This window comes from Melanerpes formicivorus, unplaced genomic scaffold (genome assembly GCF_026170545.1).
Source record: "Melanerpes formicivorus ecotype bairdi unplaced genomic scaffold, bMelFor1.0.p_v2 SCAF_18, whole genome shotgun sequence".
In the NCBI taxonomy this organism is placed as follows: domain Eukaryota; kingdom Metazoa; phylum Chordata; class Aves; order Piciformes; family Picidae; genus Melanerpes; species Melanerpes formicivorus.
The window spans coordinates 14444714-14460142 of NW_027142370.1; positions in this window are offsets into that span (position 1 = coordinate 14444714).

Sequence of the window (15429 nt, forward strand, 5' to 3'; positions counted from 1 at the left end):
TCTCCTCTCCTCTCCCCTCTCTCCTCTCTCCTCTCTCCTCTCTCCTCTCTCCTCTCTCCTCTCTCCTCTCTCCTCTCTCCTCTCTCTCTTCTCTCTTCTCTCTTCTCTCTTCTCTCTTCTCTCTTCTCTCTCTCTTCTCTCTTCTCTTCTCTTCTCTATTATATTCTATTTTCTATTCTCTATTCTACTGTACTCTACTGTATTCTAACAAGGTCATCATAGAATGGGTTGGGCTGGATGGGACCATAAAATTCATCTTGTTCCAACTCCTCCACTGAGACCAGGTTGCTCAACCCTCCTTTCAACCTGGCCTTGAATATTTCCAGGGGTGGGGCATCCTCAGCATTTCTGGGCAGCCTGTTTCAATGTCTCCTCACCCTCACACTGAAGAATTCTTTCTTTATATCTAATCTAAACCCTTCTTTAAATTCCACTTGCTGAGCAGAAACCTTTAAATCCAGGATTTATTCAGTGTTCTATCAGTCTTTAGGTAGCAAAGCACAGTCAGACTCATGGGTTGGGTTGAGGAGAAACTTCCTTGCAGTGAGGATGATGGAACCCTGGAGTGAGCTGCACAGTCAGACTCATGGGTTGGGTTGAGGAGAAACTTCCTTGCAGTGAGGATGATGGAACCCTGGAGTGAGCTGCCCAGACAGGCTCTGGACTCTCCTTCTCTGGAGACTTTCAAAACCCATCTGGATGCATTCCTGTGTGGACTACTCTGGGTGATCCTGGTTTTGGCAGGGGGGTTGGACTTAGACAAAAGATTCTAGGGTTGAGAGTTGGGGTAAAGAATCGTGAAAAAGGAAGGGGGGAAAGAATTAGGGATCCACTATAAAGGATCCTGGAGACTGAGCAATGAGTGGAAGAACCTAGAACAGCACAGAAGACAGAAAAATCATGGTTCAGTGTTGGCTGCAATGCTTCCTTGTCATGCAATCATCTCATGATTAATGTATTCACTTGGTGATTAATGCAATAATTGCACTGTGAAATAATAGAGGGCTCATTATATAGCCAGTCAAGAAAGGCAAACAAACACTGGAGAAAATGTGTCTTAAACTGCAGAGAGAGATTCACTTGATTGAATGAGTCAGGTAACAAATAATTAGAGTTATACCAGCAAAAAGGTCTCCAGAATGACTCAGGATTCAAAGCAACTCCCATTTACTGTGGCAAGGAAAAGGCTTTCTCGGGAGCTAGGCTGGTGTGTAATTTCCTCATGCAAGTCTGCCCTGAATTTGCCTCATGTAGTTTCCAGCAAAACAGACTGTCTAAGCCACAAGGGAAAATCAGTCAGTGGCCTGGTTCAGCTTGCAATCCAGTTTGCAATGCCTCATCATGGTTTCAGTTTAAAAAGATCCCCAGTGAAGCCACTAACATTGAGCTGAGAGCATGCCCAAGCTGCACCACTCATGAGTTTGAAGTCAGGCATCAAGGATCCTGGGTGCCAAGGGATTATTGGATACTTTTGTGAGTGAGTAAAGAGCTGGGACACAATAATAAGACTCTAGCAATGATCTACCAGTGTGTTGCTGTGTGTTTCCTCAAAAAGCTTTGCAGGTGAGTATTTGTATGCCCCTGAATGTTACTTGCTTTTGAGGGCTGAGAAACCTCTTTCATCAGCATCTGTTTTGGGGAGATGGGGCAGATGCATTTAGCAGTAGCTTGCAATCACCAATCTTACTCACATTATAGAATAGAGTAGAGTAGAATAGAATAGAATAGAATAGATAGAATAGAATAGAATAGAATAGAATAGAATAGAATAGAATAGAATAATAGCATAGAATAGCATAGAATAGCATAGAATAGCATAGAATAGCATAGCATAGAATAGAATAGAATAGAATAGAATAGAATAGAATAGAATAGAATAGAATAGAATAGAATAGAATAGAATAGAATAGAATAATAGAATTAACCAGGTTGGAAGAGACCTTTGAAATCATCGAGTCCAACCTATCACCCAACACCATCTAATCAACTAAACCATGGCACCAAGCACCTCATCCAGTCTCTTCCTAAACACCACCAGTGATGGTGACTCCACCACCTCCCTGGGCAGCACATTCCAATGGCCAATCTCTCTTTCTATGAAGAACTTCTTCCTGACATCCAGCCTAAACCTCCCCTGGCACATGATCAACAAGCATTTTTCCAGACTTCAATGTTTGGGTGAACAAAATATAGAATATAATATCTGTAAAGATGTCTATATCTGTTTCTATCTATCTATCTATGAATGAATCAATCTCTATCTCTAATCACTATCTCTATTTCTGTCTCTATCTCTGTATCTGTATTTATAGCTACACAGAATCATAGAATGATTTGAGTTGGAAACGACCATCAAAGGCCATCCCCTCTGCAGTAAGCAGGGGCATTCTCAACTCTCTGTCTCTCTCTTTATCGTTATCACTCTCTTTATCTCTTTCTCTCTGTGTATATCCATCTCCATCTGCTTCTCCTTCTTGATCTCCATCTCCATCTCCATCTCCATCTCCATCTCCATCTATATCTCCTCTTGATGGCATTTGGACCATAGAATCACAGATTCACAGAATCATAATGATTTGAGTTGGAAGGGACATTTAAAGCTCATCTAGTTCAACTCCTCTGCAGTCACCCCTGCAACGAGAGCAGGTTGCTCAGAGCCCAAATCAACCAGCAAACATAAAAAGAGATTCCTCCTACTTGACATTGGCAGGTTTGTATATGAGTTACTCTGTCAACCCACCACCTACACTGAATTAGAATAGAATAGAATAGAATAGAATAGAATAGAATAGAATAGAATAGAATAGAATAGAATAGAATAGAATAGAATAGAAACCATATCACTGAGCGCCCCATCCAGTCTCTTCCTAAACACCTCCAGTGATGGTGACTCCACCACCTCCCTGGGCAGCACATCCCAATGGCCAATCTCTCTTTCTGGGAAGAATTTCTTCCTAACCTCCAGCCTAAACCTCCCCTAGCACAGCTTGAGACTGTGTCCTCTTGTTCTTGTGCTGGTTGCCTGGCGGAAGAGACCAACCCCCACCTGTCTACAACCTCCCTTCAGGGAGTTGTAGAGAGCAATAAAATCTCCCCTGAGCCTCCTCTTCTCCAGGCTAAGCAACCCCAGCTCCCTCAGCTTCTCTTCATGGGACTTAGCTTCCCCCTTTTCCTCACTCTCTCCTTGTCCACACACAGTAAAAAAGTCCTTACTCTAAAAAATGACTGGCAGGAATGAAAGTCATCTGCTGTGTGTGTGTTACAGCTCTCCCTGCATCCCAGCTCTAAACACTTCTGCTTACATCATAAGCTCCTTAGAAGCAGCACTGTCTGCTCCTCTTAGTGCAATGCCAAGCACAACAGGGACCTCTAAGCCCTCAAGTACAAGCAGAGTAAGTGCAGTAATAGAAGTAAAGGAGCGAGTGGGTCAGCCAGCTTCCCTTTCATCTCCGTGAGCTGGCAGGCTCACACCAGTACCAATGGGAACACAGGGGAGTGAGAGCTCTGCACATTCCTCTGCAGATAAACTGCAGAGCAGGTGTTCAGAGAACTTTAATGACTCAGAGCAATTTCCAGTGGCGGAGGAGCAGCAACCTGAGAATTGCTGCAAAGGCAGGTACCCAGACATCAGATTTTATTACACTTCCAACTAGTAAATGTCAGCTGCTTCATTGCTTTTACCATCCTATCAGGTGCACCAATAAATCCACACAGCACACCCTTTGGGTTTCCAGCAAGCAAGGACGACTAACCCTCCTTCCATTAATTCTGCTTCATTTGGGAGTGCCATGAAGCTGGGGATGTGTTTAAGAGATGTATTTAAGTTGTGATTTGCTCCCACCCTGATCCTAGCAATTTGTGCCACTGCTTCTGTGTGCCTTGAGTAAAGTGTTAGTGGTGAACAGATTGTGGTGCTTGGTTTGGTTTAGCTTTTGTGCATTGCTCCACGGAATTGTTTGGGTTATAAGTGTCCTCAAAGATCACAGAATCAACCAGCTTGGAAAAGACCTCAGAGATCATCGAGTCCAACCTATTACCTAAAATCTAACACCTCCTGACAACTAACCCACTGGCCTGGACAGCCTGTTCCAGTGCCCAATGACCTCTTTCATGTGGAATTTCTTCCTAACATCCAACATAAACTTCCCCTGGTGCAACTTGAGGACATTTCTTCTCATCTTATCAGATGTTACCTGGAAGCAGCACCTGGAGCCAAGCTTCATTCAGGGAGTTGTGGGGAGAAATGAGGTCTACCCTTAGCCTCATTTTCAAAAGGCTAAACAAGCTGCTCCTCTCCAGACCTCTTCTCCAGACCCCTCACCAGCTTCATTGTCCTTCTCTGCACACACTCCAGCACCACAATGTTCTTCTTAGTGTGGGGCTGAAAACTGAACCCAGTCCTCAAGTTGTGGCCTCACTTGTGCCCAGTCCAGGGGAACAATCCCTGTTCTGCTCCTGCTGGACACACCGTTGCTGATCCAGCACAGGATGCTATTGGCCTTCTTGGCCACCTGGTAGCTCATGTTCAGCTACTGTCAACCAGCACTCCCAGATCCCTCTCTGCAAAGCTACTTTCCAGCCCCTCTTCCCCAGGCCTCAAGCATTCATGGCGTTGTTGTAGCCCCAGTGCAGGATCTGGTAGCTGGTCTTGTTGAATGTCCTACACTTGGCCTCCTCCCCTTGATCCAGCCTGGCCAGATCCCTCTGCAGAGCCTTCTTCACCTGCAGCACATTGACATTCCCATCGAGCTTGGGGTCACCATATCTGTATTGATTGAGACCTTCACCCTGGAAGCATTCCAGAGAGCATTCCCTTTATAACTCTGTGTCCAGGAATCGCTCCAAACAGAAGCTATTTGGAGGGATCTTCAGAGAGAGGGATATGCTCACCTTTCACATCCTTGTGAGTCATGCTTGAGCCAGAAGAGGGAATGGTTTGGGATTGCTTTTGCAGGGAAAGCTTGGGTGGATGAAGGGAGGTTGTAGCCAGGTGGGGGTTGGTCTCTTCTGCCAGGCATCCAGCACAGGAACAAGAGGACACAGTCTCAATCTGTGCCAGGGGAGGTTTAGGCTGGATGTTAGGAAGAAGTTCTTCATAGAGAAATTGGCCATTGGAATGTGCTGCCCAGGGAGGTGGTGGAGTCACCATCACTGGAGGTGTTTAGGAAGAGACTGGATGGGGTGCTTGGTGCCATGGTTTAGTTGATTAGATGGTGCTGGGTGATTGGTTGGACTTGATGATCTCAAAGGTCTTTTCCAACCTGGTTAATTCTATTCTATTCTATTCTATTCTATTCTATTCTATTCTATTCTATTCTATTCTATTCTAGTCTAGTCTAGTCTAGTCTAGTCTAGTCTAGTCTAGTCTATTCTATTCTAATTCAGTGTAAGTGGTGGGTCGACAGAGCAACTCATATACAAACCTGCCAATGACAAATAGGAGGAATCTCTTTTTGTGTTTGCTGGAGAGACTGTAGTGAACTGAAAACCAGACTTCCCTTCCTAGCATAAAGGAAGGCTGCCATCTAATGAGCACTACCAGCAATTCCTGCTCTGCTGAAAGCTTTTCTCACCTTAAAAGTACAAATGTAACTCACTACGTGACAGATTGTTTCTGTCTGTAGGTTCAGCAGCTCAGCTACTGTTGACCTTCACCTTAAAGTAGTTAATGATATTAGATGCTGGCTCCTAACAAGGCACATCAGGATAAAGATGTTGCTTATAAGCTTTTAAATGGCATCTGTGTCTATTTGGTTTTTCTTTCTTGCACCTCAGTGGGTATTGTGAGGTTGCTTTTATTGCCTCCTCTATATCACCTTTATACACCTTCAAGTGTAAACACACTCACAAGGACCATAATGCAATACTGAAAACCACTCCAACCACGCTAGGGAAAAGGAGAGGCTGAGGGAGCTGGGGTTGCTTAGCCTGGAGAAGAGGAGGCTCAGGGGAGACCTTCTTGCTCTCTACAACTACCTGAAGGGCAACCAGCAACAGAACAAGAGGACACAGTCTCAAGCTGTGCCAGGGAAGGTTTAGGCTGGATGTGAGGAAGAATTCTTCCCAGAGAGATTGGCCATTGGGATGTGCTGCCCAGGGAGGTGATGGAGTCACTGTCCCTGGAGGAGTTCACAAATGGATTGGATATGGCACATGGAGTCATGGTTTAGTTAGTCATGAGGTGTTGGGTGGTAGGTTGGACTTGATGATCTCTGAGGGTGCTCCAGACCCCTCCCCAGCTTTGTTGCCCTTCTCTGGACACATTCCAGCAACTCAACATCTTTCCTAAACTGAGGAGCCCAGAACTGGACACAGGACTCAAGGTGTGGCCTAACCAGTGCTGAGCACAGGGCACAATGACTTCCCTGCTCCTGCTGGCCACACTATTCCTGATACAGGCCAGGATGCCATTGGCCTTCTTGGCCACCTGGGCACACTGCTGCCTCGTGTTCAGCTGCTGTCAGCCCCGTACCCCCAGGTCCCTTTCTGCCTGGCTGCTCTTCAGCCACTCTGCCCCCAGCCTGTAGCACTGCATGGAGTTCTTGTGGCCAATGTGTAGAACCCACACTTAGATGTGTTCAATATTATGCCCTTGGATCTGCCCATCTGCCCATCCTGTCAAGGTTCCTCTCTTCTACCCTCCTGCCCACAAAGGACTTCTGTGTTACAGGAAATAGCTTTTAACTCAGCACATACCACAGACAGACTCTTGCACTTTTCTTTAAAGGAGAGATTCTTCAGGCATTCTATTTGGCAGGGACCAGGGCAGTCCCTAAGACTGAGAGATTTGTTTTCCTTCATGGTGTTCTCAGACAGTGGCCTCAGGTCCTTGCTAATCAGACCTTGCTGTCTATGGGTGCCTGACTCAGACAGGGAGCTTTAAATAACTTCATCTTCACCATCCCATTCCAACACACATTTTTTTCCCAAGCTGCAGCTTCTCTGCTGTTAAGAGTGATCAAACTCATCCAGCTGCAGCAGAAATGTCTGCCTAGAACACCATGGGGAGGAAGTAGCAGTTTGCAGGGTATAGAGAATCATAAAGCTGTCAAACTCCCTAGACACAGGTGCTGAATTTTTTGGATGCCTAAGGATGAGCACCAGCAAACTGGTTGTGTCACCACTGCGTGGAGGCTGGTACCTGTGGTCTCACTTCATGCAAAATATATCTACAACTCTGCCATCCACAGTCCTGAACAGGTTGTTATTGTTTGTCATACAGCCAGACATCTTCTCTGAACAGATGTTTCAGCAGTGAGCTGCTGGGATTAATGGGTTGACAAGTCACTGGCACCACAAAAAGCCTGAAGGCTCACACTGGGAATCCCAGGGTTATTTACAACACAGTTGGTGGTGGTGCTGCCAGATGTAAAGTTTATGCCTGGCTCTTCCTTCTCACAGCTGCACTCTCAAGCATCTGAGGATATTCCTGTGAAGACTGAATCCTCACACTCTGCAGCTGAATCAGGACACTTGTCATCCAAACACAGAAGAGAGCATACCTGTGTGCCTGGCCAGACGTTACAGGGGTGTGTGACATGCCAGTCAACACCAATGTTGTGGCTGAGACCTTCTCATCCCCATCAGTAAGCAATGCTGAAGCTTGCTGTTTCTGAGCTAGACTATCCATTGTGCCAATGGGTTGCCCTGTAAACCCAGAACTGACAGAGCTACAACAGAAAGACCACCAGGGGCCACATCTGACCTGGTAGAGTTAGAGAATGGTTGAACTCAGTGATCTTAAAAGACTTTTCCAGCTGAAATGATTCTATGATTCTACATGTACATTCCACATCTTAGATACAAAGATACACCTTGAGTCCTGTGTCCAGTTCTGGGCCCCTCAATTTAAGAAGGACTTTGAGACTCTTGAATGTGTCCAGAGAAGGGCAACGAGGCTGGGGAGAGATCTGGAGCACAGCCCTGTGAGAGGCTGAGGGAGCTGGGGTTGTTTAGCCTGGAGAAGAGGAGGCTCAGGGGAGACCTTCTTGCTCTCTGCAACTACTTGAAGGGAGGTTGTAGCCAGGAGGGGGCTGGTCTCTTCTCCCAGGCAACCAACACCAGAACAAGAGGATACAGTCTCAAGCTGCACCAGGGGAAGTTTAGGCTGGAGGTGAGGACAAAGTTCTTCCCAGAGAGAGTTGTTAGCCATTGGAATGTGCTGCCCAGGGAGGTGGTGGAGTCACCATCCCTGGAAGTGTTCACAAAGAGATGGGATATGGCACTTGGAGCCATGGTTTAGTAGTCATGAGGTGTTGGGTGATAGGGTGGACTTGATGATCTCTGAGGTCTTTTCCAACCTTATTGATTCTATGTTTTTATGATTTAGAAGCCACTTTTTCACTTTTCCTAGGGCTGGAGTCAAAGATATAGCAGAGGTAGCTTCTGGGAGATGCAACATCCTGTATCAAGCCAACTCCAGCCTCTTGTATGAGCCATTTGCTACCACTTAGGGCATCAGGAACTCTCTGCAATGAGGCACAGAAGGAAGATCTGGTATCCCCATGTCATTCTCCCCCTCTTTAACTTGCTTTACACACATGTGGCAGTGATGTTTACCAAGGTACTATTAGCATTTTTAGCTCAGAGGGAGAGGTCCAAAAAGATGAAGGAGCACAGACTTGCATTTTCTTGCAAACCCATCTCTCAAAGGTACTTGGAGGTATTCTGAAGAAAGTGATGGATCCCTGCAAAGCTCTGGAGTTTCCAGGAGCTGAGCCCACTGTATCTGATGGGATGTTCAGTTCTGCCCCTGTCTTTTTCTGGCAGTGAAGGCAGCAGCAGTTGCTATTTTCTGTAGGACTGAGTGTTCCCTAGAAAGGATGACCCTGGACCTGTTGGCTTCCCAACTAACACAAAGCAGATATCCAGGAGGGCAGATCTTCTGTATCTTTCAATCAAGCAGGAGTAGGTAGTGCCTCTGTCCTCTCCATTATTATGGCAGAATCACAGAGTCACGGAGCAGTCTGAATTGGAAGGGACCTTTAGAGGTCCTTTAGTCCAAACTTCTTAGTGTGGGGCTGAAAACTGAACCCAGGACGCAAGGTATGGCCTCAGCAGTGCCCAGCCCAGGGGAACAATCCCTGTCCTGGTCCTGCTGGCCACACTATTACTGATCCAGGACAGGATGCTGTTGGCCTTTTTGGCCACCTGGGCACACTGCTGGCTCTTGTTCAGCTACTGTCAACCAGCACCCCCAGATCCCTCTCTGCAAAGCTATTTTCCAGCCCCTCTTCCCCAAGCCTCAAGCATTCATGGCGTTGTTGTAGCCCCAGTGCAGGACCTGGCAGTTGGTCTTGTTGAATGTCCTACACTTGGCCTCCTCCCCTTGATCCAGCCTGGCCAGATCCCTCTGCAGAGCCTTCTTCACCTGCAGCACATTGGCATTCCCATCCAGCTTGGTGTCACCATATCTGTATTGACTGAGACCTTCACCCTGGAAGCATGCCAAAGAGCATCCCCCATGTAACTCTGCAGTCATCAGGGACATCTGCAACTAGAGTAGGTTGCCCCAAGCAACCTGACCTGAAATGATTCCAGCCATGGGGCACCAACCAAGTCTCTGGGAAACCTGGGCCAGGGTCTCATCACACTCAGTGTAAAAAATGTCTTCCTTCTGTCAAGTCTAAATCTCCCTCACTGAATTTCAAGTCATCACCCTTTGTTCTGTCACAATGGACACTAATAAAAACTCTGTCTCCATCTTTCTCACAGGCCTCTTTAAGTATTAAAAAGCCACAAGAGTGTCTTCATGAAACCTTCTCTTCTCCAGGCTGAACAACCCCTGGCCTCACAGCAGAGGGGTTCCAGCCCTCAGTATGTATTCCTGAGGCTTGAGAAGAAAATGAAATAATTGGAATCAAAATCAGGTAAAGATAAGGGGGGGGAGGGAGGGGGGGGAAACAACTTCCATGCCAGTTAAGGATATTAAAGTTCCAACTGACAGAGCATCAAGTAGGACTTTTTGTCTGCCTAAAGCCACATGGCAAGGAGTAACAATCAGAAAATATAGAGTTCCTCAATTTAAGAAGAACATTGAGACACTTGAATGAGTCCAGAGAAGAGCAATGATGCTGGGGAGAGGTCTGGAGCACAGCCCTGTGAGGAGAGGCTGAGGGAGCTGGGGTTGCTTAGCCTGCAGAAGAGGAGGCTCAGGAGAGACCTTATTGCCCTCTACAACTACCTGAAGGGAGGTTGTAGCCAGGAGGAGGTCGGTCTCTTCACCCAGGCAACCAGCACCAGAACAAGAGGACACAGTCTCAAGCTGTGCCAGGGAAAGTTTAGGCTGGAGGTGAGGAGAAAGTTCTTCCCAGAGAGAGTTGTTAGCCACTGGAATGTGCTGCCCAGGGAGGTGGTGGAGTCACCATCCCTGGAGGTGTTCAAGAGGGGACTGGATGTGGCACTTGGTGCCATGGCTTAGTCATGAGGTCTGTGTTGACAGGTTGGACTTGATGATCTGTGAGGTCTTTTCCAACCTGGTCAAGTCCCCCAGTGAAATGGGATTCAATGGGAATTAATGGTGGCTTGGCAAAGCATGAAGACAGTCCTCCCATACAGAGCCTTTGGCATTAGGCATGACTAAAATATGTCTTGATATGGATGAGAAACAACATCAGAAGACATGGGCAGTGTGCAGGCATTGAGTAGTGCATGTTCTGAACTTTATGAGCGTGGTGGAAACTTGAAGACATTCTGTGCCCGCGCTGCCAGCCCACATTTACTTCACAAATTGCTTCAATCTCAAAAGAGCAAGGAGGAAACAAAACACCTGCCACAAGAGATGACTCAGGCAGCTTTGGATCCTTCAGCAAGACAGTCCACCACCCCCAGAGATGGCAAAGCAAATAGTTTACCATGGTTCTCTAAACTATTAGCAAAATGGAGTTATGGAAGTGAAAGCACCTGAAAACAGCAGCAAAGTGAGTGTGGCATTACCCTGGGACACTGCTTGAGTGCAGACTGTGCCAGTGGCTGGATTTTAAAGTTCAGTGCACTTCAGTGAAATCCAAACCTTCTAGCAAATACATCTTCCAAGCCCACTGTTGTGCATCTCTGGCCATGAGGGATATTCACTTTGTTGTGCAGGGTGAGGGCATTCGGGAGTGCATCAACTGTGTCACAGAATCACCAAATAGAATAGAATAGAACAGACCAGGTTGGAAGAGACCTTCAAGATCATCACATCCAACCCTTCAACCAATCCAACCCACCTAAACAACTAACCCATGGCACCAAGCACCCCATCAAGTCTCCTCCTGAACACCTCCAATGACAGCGACTCCACCACCTCCCCAGGAAGCCCATTCCAATGGGCAATCACTCTCTCTGTGTAGAACTTCTTCCTAACATCCAACCTAAACCTCCCCTGATGCAGCCTGAGACTGTGTCCTCTTGTTCTGGTACTGGCTGCCTGGGAGAAGAGACAGTCATCTGCCTGTCTACAACCTCCCTTCAGGTAGTTGTAGAGAGTAAAATCACCAAGGTTGGAAGAGATCTCAAAGATCATCAAGTCCAACCTGTGTCCAGCAGGTCTAGGGAGGTCCTCTTCCCTCTCTGCCCTGGTGAGACCACACCTACAATACTGTATCCACTTTTAGGCTCCCCAGATCAGTAAAGACAGGGATCTGCTGTAAAGAGTCCAGTGGAGAGCTATAAGGATGACTAGGGGGCTTGAACATCTCTCCCATGAAAAAAGACTGAGAGATCTGGGGCTTCTTGATGGGGTACTTGGTGCCATGGGTTAGCTGTTTGGGTGGGTTGGATTGGTTGATGGGTTGGATGTAATGATCTTGAAGGTCTCTTCCAACCTGGTTTGGTTTATTCTAAATTATGGTTTTATTCTAAATTATAAATAAAATATTCTTAGTCTGGAGAAGAGAAGGCTGAGAGGGGATCTTATGAATGTTTATAGATATCTGAGGGCTGAGTGTCAAGATGAAGGTGCCAGGCTCTTGGGTGGCGCCCAGTGATAGGACAAGGAACAACAGGTCCAAGCTGGAACGCAGCATCTTCCACCTCAACATGAGGAGAAACTTCTTTGCTGTGAGGGTACTTGGAGTCTTGCAGCAGGCTGCCCAGAGAGGTTGTGGAGTCTCTTTCTCTAGAGACTTCCAAAACCCACCTGTGTTCCTGTATGGCCTGCCCAAGGTGACCCTGCTTTGACAGAGGGGTTGGACTGGATCATCCCTGGAGGTCCCATCCAACCCCTACCGTTCTATGATGTCTTTGGGCAGTGAATGGGCTCGAGAAGCTGATCATTGTACTGGAGAAGGAGCAGTGATATTCAAGGCATGTGAATTCTTTTCCCTGTCAGGAAAGCAGCACTCCTATCTTTGATCTGTGGTGCAGAAGAATGTGTTGTATCTTACCAGCAGGGGCAGGGAAGTCATTGTGCCCTGCACTCAGCACTGGTTAGGCCACACCTTGAGTCCTGTGTCCAGTTCTGGGCCCCTCAGTTTAAGAAGGACATTGAGACACTTGAAGGTGTCCAGAGAAGGGCAACAAGGCTGGGGAGAGGCCTTGAGCACAGCCCTGTGAGGAGAGGCTGAGGGAGCTGGGGTTGCTTAGCCTGGAGAAGAGGAGGCTCAGGGGAGACCTTCTTGCTCTCTATGACTACCTGAAGGGAGGTTGTAGCCAGGTGGGGGTTGGTCTCTTCTCCCAGGCAACCAGCACCAAGAGGTCTCAAGCTGTGGCAGGGGAAGTTTAGGCTGGAGGTGAGGAGAAAGTTCTTCCCAGAAAGAGTAATTGGCCATTGGAATGTGCTGCCCAGGGTGGTGGAGTCACCATCCCTGGAGGTGTTCAGAAAAGGATTGGATGTGGCACTTGAAGCCATGGTTTAGTTGTCAGGAGGTGTTAGGTATTAGGTATTACATTGGACTTGATGATCTTTGAGGTCTTTTCCAACCTGGTTGATTCTGTGATTCTGTAAACAAGAGGTGTCTGCTTTTACCTGACTTCACTCCCTGGTTTATATTTGCTTTTGCTCATTATCATTCTGAGTGGGAAGAAAAGACACTGGGGGGTTTTAGGAGGTTAACAGGAAGCACAATGATTCAAGATGTGTGTATAATGCATATTGAATAGACACAATAATAACAATAATAAATGTGCATGGGTACCCATTTATAAAACCACATCTGCACCTCTGCTTGGGTAAATCAATTAGAGCAGAAAATAACTCCCCCTATAAAAGCACTCTGAAGTGAGTCAGTGCAAAACAAAACACTGAGGTGTTTGTTTCCTGCATCAGTCAGAAAGCTCTGCCTCAATGACATTAAAATTTAGGCCCTCTTTTGGAATGAGATGTGAGCTTATAATCAACTTGTTTTCACAGCAAAGAACATTCCACAGCAAGCTTTTGTTAGCACTACATGTAACTTGTGATTTTGCTCAGTGAATAGTGGTGCCCCTGCAACTGCACACTTGCTGAATGCAGCAGCCAGGGAAATGCTCTCTCCACGCCCTGCCACACCATCTGAATCCTGCCTTCTAATCTCTACTTAGGTGAGACCTGAGCGTCTTCACAAACCTGTCACACTGTGTTCTCTGTCATCAGTTAAAATCCAACCAGGTGTCTGTGGTGCTTTGAGCCTTAACTGGGATTTAAGAGCTCAGATGGGGGGCAAGGCCAAGAATTCTTCCCCCTGCTCTCCCCCCTCCTCTTTCCTGATTGAGAGGAAAAGAAAGAAAGGGAAGGAGCAAATCTACCAGAAATAATTTGGAGGCAGTTTGGAAGTAGCCAAGTGCATTGCTAAAAGTGTTACAAGTGAAACTGTGAAAACTGTCAAATACAAGTATGGAGAGGATGCCGGCCATGCTACAGACAACGCTATGAATTCTGCAATCAATCTTGGTGTGACAGCATTTAACATTGAAAATATGGGTATCAAAGCTGTTGTAAAGAGAACTGCAAAGGAAACAGGCCATGCTGTGTTAGATGAATATAAAGTATTGGATAGTGAAAAGAAGGATAAAATAAAGCAATAATATACTTTTCAAGGCCTTACATTACAGGTGAAACTTCCTATTTAGAAGTAACTACATTGCTAATTTACAATTTACCATAAATAACACTGTACTTTTCCAGCAACTGTTAGTTAATTGAAAGTGTAAATGTAGGGAGAGCATTTGTAGATGGGGGAAAAATGACGTTGATTGAAGTCCTTGTTCTGTATCGAACAAGGTTTTTAAACAACTGGATCAGGTGTTTACACAACTGGAAGGATATGTTTGCAGTTAATAAGCTTGTCTCTAAGCACTTTTTCAAAATATAGTATGGGATAATAGATTAATTTAGAAATACTATTGTGAATATTTTTCTAATACTTTATATTTTTGAAGAAGGTGGTGATATAGAACACAGAGGATTAGTAGTTTTGGCTTTTAACTAACCCTAAGAGTTAGTTTTACTAAACCAGCCTTGTCTTATTTATTATGCACTACTATAAAGGAGCTTTGTGTTTCACTGGTTTGTAGAGACTTTCTCTTTTCAGTTACCAAGTTAATCATACACAAAGTTTGTTAGAAGAAATGAAAGATGAACCTCAGTTCCCAAACCATCTGGTGAAGCACAGTTACACCTGTCATCCTGCGCCAATGTGTGCTCTAGGCTCATCCTTCTGTGCAGTGAGGCCCACAAAGATGACCGGGGCATGGAGCATCTCTCTTTAAAGGAGAGTCTGAAAGACCTGGGGCTCTTTGATCTGGAAAACACTGAGGGGATCTTACCAATTCTTATCAGTACCTAAAGGTGGAGGTCAATAGGAGGAGGTTGAGCTCTTTACAGTGGTCTGCCATGATAGGATAAGGGGCAATGGGTGCAAGCTGGAACACAGATTTCACTTAAGGAAAACCTCTTTAAGGGTGATGGAACACTGGAACAGGCTACCCAGAGGAGGTGGAATCTCCTTCTCTGAGAAGGTGTGGTGGGTTGAAAATTCCCCCGCCTGGATGTGTTCCTGTGCAAACTGATCTAGGTGAACCTGTTCTAGTAGTTGGGGTGGACTGGATGATCTCTGGAGGTCTGTTCCACCCCTTTCCCTTCTGTGGTTGTGTGACAAGTAGAGAGGTAAAGAATTTTCTTTCAAAGATAGATAGATAGATAGATAGATAGATAGATAGATAGATAGATAGATAGATAGATAGATAAAAAATCCCAATAACAGGTAGGGTTCAAAAGGGTAAGGAACAAGGATGGATGGGGAAAATACGTATACAAAACCAGTTATTTGGAGTCCTTTGGAGAGGTGTGGATGTAGCAGGGAGGAGGACCTGGCCTGACCACGTGGCAGAGAAGCAGGAAGCCAGCAGCAGTCCTCTCATCCAGGCAAGGCAGAAGCCCAAAGAGAGCTAATGGCTGCAGTGTCTTCCTTTTTATAGGCTTGCTGGACAGGGAAGGGGAGTGGAACAGACTAACTCAGTTTCCCAGGG